We start from the raw sequence: 7,215 nt of genomic DNA on the forward strand, positions 1-7,215 counted from the left end.
TTGTTGGATATCATAACAAAGTACTTCGTGCTAAAATTCATTAAAATCGGATAAGAATTACACCCTCTAGAGGCTCAAGAAGTCAAGACCCAAGATCGGTTTATATGACAGCTATATCAGGATATGGACCGATTTGAACCATACTTGGCACAGTTGTTGGATGTCATAACAGAACACGTCGTGCAAAATTTCATTCTAATCGGAAGAGAATTGCGCTCTCTAGAGGCTCAAGAAGTCAAGACCCAAGATCGGTTTATATGGCTGCTATATCAGGTTATGGACCGATTTGAACCATACTTGGCACAGTTGTTGGGTGTCATAACAGAACACGTCGTGAAAAATTTCATTCCAATCGGATAAGAATTGTGCACTCTAGAGGCTCAAGGAGTCAAGACCCAAGATCGGTTTATATGGTAGCTATATAAAAACATGGACCGATATGACCCATTTACAATACCAACCAACCTACACTAATAAGAAGTATCTGTGCAAGCGGCTAGCTTTACTCAAGCGGCTAGCTTTACTCCTTCGGAAGTAAGCGTGCTTTCAACAGACAGACGGACGGACGGTCGGACAGACAGACGGACATGGCGAGATCGACATAAAATGTCGCGACGATCAATAATATATATACTTTATGGGGTCTCAGACGAATATTTCGAGTAGTTACAAACAAAATGACGAAATTAGTATATCCTATGGTGGAGGGTATTAAAAAAGGAAATCTTGTAACTGATACAGACAGTGTGCTGAGAATATGGAAGCAACACTCGTCCCAGCTGCTGGTATCCGATAATGGTTATCATGAGTAAACCACAGAATCAATCACTGATGATGGTATAGAAGGTTTACTACCTAGTCAGAACAAGGTCTACGTAGCAGTAACCCGGCTGAAACACAATAAGGCAGCAGGAGCCGATGGGTTGCCGCCAGAAATGTTTAACAGGAGGCAACCAGCTGATAAGGCGTATGCATCAGCTCGTCTGCGCAATTTGTCTTGAAGAACGCACACCCGATGATTGGAACCTCAGCATACTATGTGCCGTAAAGGGTCAATATGGTAGGTATTGACCACTATCGAGCGCACTGTGTGAAAGATAAAAGTAAGAAGTCAACGAAATAATTGAGCCCTATCAGTATGGCCTTAAACCTGGCTTACCACCTTAGACCAGATATTTACACTGCGTCAAATCCTGGAAAAGACCCGAGAAGGACAAATCAACACCTTCCATCTTTTCGTTGTTGATTATAAACTGCCTTTGTTAACATTTAATTCCATTCAAAATTTCAATTAAATTGTATTTCTTTAATCTGGTTTAGATGGGAAATTTTAATTTAGAGAAACATTTTTGTAATAAAAATAAAAAACAAACTCTTTTAATAGCATAACCTCTTGTTATGCTATGTTAAACCACTGTTTCCGGCTTTTTCCCGCCAAAAAGCTTTCACATTGCTCTCTGTTTATATGCCAAAAGCTTCTCAGAGTGATAAGAAAGCTTTATGGCCGAATGTGCGTGCCGCAGCTGTGTGCCGTTTCATTCGCATCCTTGCTTTTGCAGCACAAAATGTTCAGACCAAACGGGGAATCTAGCCAAACGACAACGAACTTTTAATTGAATGCCATGGGCCGGTCGGTCGGTGATTTCTAACAGAAGATTCAGTAACTTTTTGGCCATGCTAAGAGCAACAACGGTTAACGGACAACAAATGGCATAAAAATTATAGAAAAATTCATAGAAATAGTAAAAAAAATTTGAATTTATTTTCAATTGAAGTTAAACGTTGCTCGAGGGACATATTTTTCTTAAAGCAGTGCAAGTGAATATGTTAAATCAAATCATGGAAATGACATGGCAAATTTAAACAGAAAGTTGGTGACAGCTGTAATGGCGAAAAACGATAAAATCAAAAAAGTGAAATATTAAAAAAAAATGCAACCCATTATGCAGTGCTTAAATTTTAAAATTTAAATTAAAAATTTTGGAAATTTTAAATACATTGAAAAAAAAACTAAATAAAATAAAGGAAAACAAAGAAAGATGCAAAACATATGTAAGCATTAGGTGGATTAATTGCCCATAAAACCAGCACGCAAAAAAGTAAATATTTAATATTTCCATAAAAATAAGTGAGAATTTTATGGTTTTATGAGATGTGTTCTTTATGGCACCCCCCGCATGAGGGTTAAGTTGATTTTGTTCAATGTGATTGTGGGTGTTGCTTTTGTACGGCTTGGCGTGGCGAATATTTACAGCATTTTTATGATACCGCGTATTGACAGATAATTCCCCAAGCGTTATTTGTCGCTTGGCTGCCTTAGAGCTGCATGGCCATCAGAGTGGACAACAGAACAGTGAAACGCATCTTGGTATAAATTGATATGCTATTCAAAGTCCTTTTCGATAGCGGATTTCTCCATATGTTTCAAAAAATTAAAATTTTTTTATAATTATTAAAAAAACGCTCTGGAAGCTAAGTTGATAGTGCGCGGTGGTCTAGGATTCTACTCCCAGCAGAGATTTTCTTCTGTTGCTACTGTGCTAACAAAATGGACCACAAACGTTCTAAGTGAGTTTGTTTAAAGAGACTACCTACACTCAAACCTAATCTTATTCTTCAAATAAGTGGTAAAAGGATGTATTGACTAATTCCAATTGGTAAGATTGATTCAACAATTTTCTTTAAAAAATCAAGTAAGAAATAAAAATTTTGTAAATTCGACCGTACTGAACTTTGGTTACCCACCGCTTTATGAATATTTCTAATCATATACATAAACTAACTACAACATCAACTATGTATTCACATCTGAACTAGAAAGGCTTTAATAATTTCAACAAAAAGTAACTTCGTGAAATTGGTCTGTACGGAAGCTTTATCCTAATTCGGTCGATTTATCACGATTTGACAACCATGTATATACAATTTCGGCCAAATCATTTGGAAACATAGTCCACCTATGGGCTCAGGTACAAAAATCGTGAGATCGTCCTATATATTTGTGTGGCAGCTATGTATGTTTATCCAATTGAAGTCTAATGCAAATTTTGCTCGTGAACATTCCACTAAGGAACAGGGGCAAACTTCTCACATATCTATGAGTGCAGTCCGATTCGAGTTTAAGCTCAATGATAAGGGTCCTCCTTTTTATAGCCGAGTTCGAACGGCGTTGGTGCCAGTTATAGTCCAAATCGATGTATAACCTAATATTGCTCCCATATAAGCCGATCCCCCGATTTGACTTCTTGATCCCCTAGAAGCCACAATGGTTGGCCAATTTGGCTGAAATATTGCACGTAGAGTTTTGTGACGACTATCAATTTCGAGTCAATCTATAATCAGATATAGCTTCCATATAAACCCATGAACGAATAGCTTTCTTCTACTCCTGGAAGCTTTAATTTTCTTACATAAAGTAAAATCATGCCCTTCAACTAAGTTCAGTTTTTCCAAACTTTTGGCAGATTCCATGGCGGTTGGTTCTTAAGATTCAACCCGGCCATATAACTAGTCCATATAACTTTTTACTACCGAATCCGATATTGTAATATGATGATGCTTAGTGCAAATCTTGAAAATTGCAAATGTGCGCATGAACATTCCATTAAGGAACTGGGGCAAACTTCTCACATATCAATGAGTGCTCTCCGATACAAGTTTAAGCCCAACGATAAGGGACCTCCTTTTTATAGCCGATTCCGAACGGCGTGCCGCTGAGCGACATCTCTTTGGGAAGTACTTTTTATATGGCAGCAAACCTCACATATGTAGCGCTAGCATATGTAAGGGGATAACCACCGCTTTATTTTTTCAAAAGTTTGCGTGCTTTCGACAGACGTGCGGAAGGATGGATTTGGCTAGGCTAGATTAGGTTGTAACAAGTAAAAAGGCGTTAAGTTCGACCGGGCCGAACTTAGATACCTACCACCTCGGGTATATACGCAAACCACCTTTAATCATAATCCGGTAAAAAATTCTAATTTATGTCCCCATAGTAGCTTTATCAAAATTCGACAAGGATATTGAGTGGTTTAACAAGTCATTGTTCAATTTTGTATAACAAAATATTCGTCTTTTTGGTAGCTATATCCAATTATAGACCGATTCGAATCATATACGACACGAACGTCGAAAAGCCTAACTTAGGTCACTGTGTCAAATATCGGCGAAATAGGATTATAAATGTGCCTTCATGGGACAAAGACTTTAATCGGCTTATGTGACATCTATATCCAAATCTGAACCTGTCTAGGCCAAATTAAAGAGGACTGTCGAAGGACCGAACACAACTCACAGTCCCAAATTTCGGCGAAATCGTGCTTTTTATAGGCCCAAAACCTAAATCGATAGATCGGTCTATATAGCAGCTATATCCAAATCTGAACTGATCTGGGCCAAATTGAAAAATAATGTCGAAGAGCCTAAGGCAACTCACTGTCCCAAATTTCGGCGAAATCGGACAATAAATGCGCCTTTTATGGGCCCAAAACCTTATCTCGAGAGATCGGTCTATATGGCAGCTATATCCAAATCTGAACCGATCTAGGCCAAATTAAAGAGGACTGTTGAAGGGCCGAACACAAATCACTGTCCCAAATTTCGGCGAAATCGGACAATAAATGCGCCTTTTGTGGGCCCAAAACCTTAAATCGAGAAATCGGTCTATATGGCAGCCATATCCAAATCTCAAACGATCTCGGCCAAATTGCTGAAAGTTATCAAAGAGCCTAACGCAACTCCCTGTCCCAAATTTAGGCGAAATCGGACAACAAATGCGCCTTTTATGGGCCCAAAACCTTCGATCGAGAGATCGGTCTATATAGCAGCTATAACCAAATCTGGACCGATGTGAGGCAAATGAAAGAAGAATATCGAAGGCTCTAACACCACTCACTGTCCCAAATTTCGGCGAAATCGGACAATAAATGCGACTTTTATGGGCCCACAACCTTAAATCGAGAGATCGGTCCATAGGCAGCTATATCCAAATCTGGACCAATCTGGGCCAAATTGAAGAAGGATATCGGGTGGCCGGATAGTAAATGTGGGTTTTATGGCCTAAGAACCTTAATCGGCGGATCGGTCTATATGGAGGCTATAGAGATAACGTACGATATAGCTCATCTTCGAACTTAACCTGCTTATGGACAAAAAAAGAATTTGCGCAAAGTTTTAGCTCAATATCTTTATTTTTAAAGACTGTAGCGTGATTTCAACCGACAGACGGACGGATATGGCTAGATGGTCTTAGATTTTAACGCTGATCTAGAATATATATACCTTATACGGTGGGAAATTAATATTTCGATGTGTTGCAAACGGAATGACAAAATGAATATACCCCCATCCTTCGGTGGTGGGTATAAAAAGGGTGCGGATATTAATCCGCCTCATGCCACTATGGACATACACCTAAGTTAATAACCGACTTGTTGTAAGGTATGGAAAAACCACGCCCCTAAAACGGTTCATGTCTGGTATTGTGTCCCCACCTAAAGTAAGTGCCTATGACTGTTAGCCGGGCAATGACATTGAATATGTTCCAACTCCTCATCATCTTCCAAACATGTCTTACACATGCTGTCTCTGGCCGTTCCTATACTCCATAAATGAGCTCGTGGTCCTATATGTTCCGTTATGAGATCTCCGTCTTACTTCCTTTCAGCAATATTCTCGTCTTCTTATAATGCGGGCCTACACTTTGGATTTTAGTCGGAATACCGAATTCTTCATCACTCCACGTCGCCCAGTCCCTTAACTGCGTCGATCCGAAAGGCTTCGGGTTAATCAGGGTTCGTTCCTCAGGGAAGGTGTTAACCTCCTTCTAACACTCCAAAACTGTTCGTGACCTTACCGTCCTAGCTATGATTGTCCTAATGGTCAGTTTACTGTCCGTAAAGATATTCGCACTCGATGTGTTAAAACCACTTCACACAATCCGCTATCGCCCGGATCTCAGTCTGCAAGACCGTATTATGGTCATATAGTCGAAAACTGATCTCAGTCCCTGGCTTCTCCATGAAGACTCCCAGGCGAAATTTTTCCTCTAGCTTTGATCTATCTGTGATGAATAAAATTCCGGATGGCTATACCAGAGGGGCGTCAATCCTTGTTTTCTGAACCTGTTGTATTATTCTTATGTTGCAATTTTTCTCCATCGCAGTCCACCAAAATACTGAGGTGTTAATTAATATTTCAAGACTATGGTCTATCTTCATAGACACTTCCAATTAAGAATGTGACAATTCCAATTAAATTTCCTGTCCAAGATCACTGCTAAGTATCATGTCAGATATCGAAATCGTCCTATTGAGGGAACGTGGTGAGTCAAAATGACCTACATTCGTCTTCCTCATGAACTGGCAGATTTCAGTCTTCTCCTCAGACTCCTAGTTCGGCCTTTCTGTATATTTAGCTGATTTGCCTCTTTACCCCTTAGATGAGTTGACATCCCACCTCAGTCATCATCCGTAATAGGTTATTTATAGTGGTAACAATGGATGTCACCGTTAAGCATGTCCGCCTATAACGCTGAAAGCGTGGGTTCTTATCCTGGCGAGAACACCAGACAAAACTTTTAGATGTGGTTTCCCCTTCCTAATGCTGGCGTCACTTGTTAGGTACTATCCCATGGCTAGAAGCCGTGTAAAACCTTCTCTCCAAAGAGGTGTTGCATGGCGGGACGCCGATCAGAGTCGGCTATAAAAATGGGGCCCCTTATTGTTTAGCGTAAACAAGTAAATGCGTAATAAGTTCGGCCGTGCGGAATCTTGGGAACCCACTACCATGGATAATGCAAATCGGACAAAAATACGGCTTGAAGGGGCTCAAGAAGTCAAATCGGGAGATCGATTTATATGGGAGCTATATCTAAGTTTGAACCGATATGGCCCATTTGCAATCCCCAATGACCTACATTGATACTTAATATCTGTGCAAAATTTCAAGCGGCAAGCTTGAAGCGTTCGACCTCTATCGTGAATTCGACAGACAGAAGGACGGACATGGGTAGATCGACTCAGAACTTCGAGACGATCAAGAATATATATACATTATGGGCTCTTAGATGAATATTTCGAGGAGTTACAAACCGAATGACTAAATTAGTATACCCCCATCCCATGGTGTTGGGTCTAAAAACTTGAATAACACATCACTCATTGATGAGTGAGAAGTTTGGCCCTGTTTCTAAATTGAATGTTCATTGGCTCTCAC

The sequence above is a fragment of the Stomoxys calcitrans genome, chromosome 2 (assembly GCF_963082655.1).
Source record: "Stomoxys calcitrans chromosome 2, idStoCalc2.1, whole genome shotgun sequence".
Lineage (NCBI taxonomy): Eukaryota > Metazoa > Arthropoda > Insecta > Diptera > Muscidae > Stomoxys > Stomoxys calcitrans.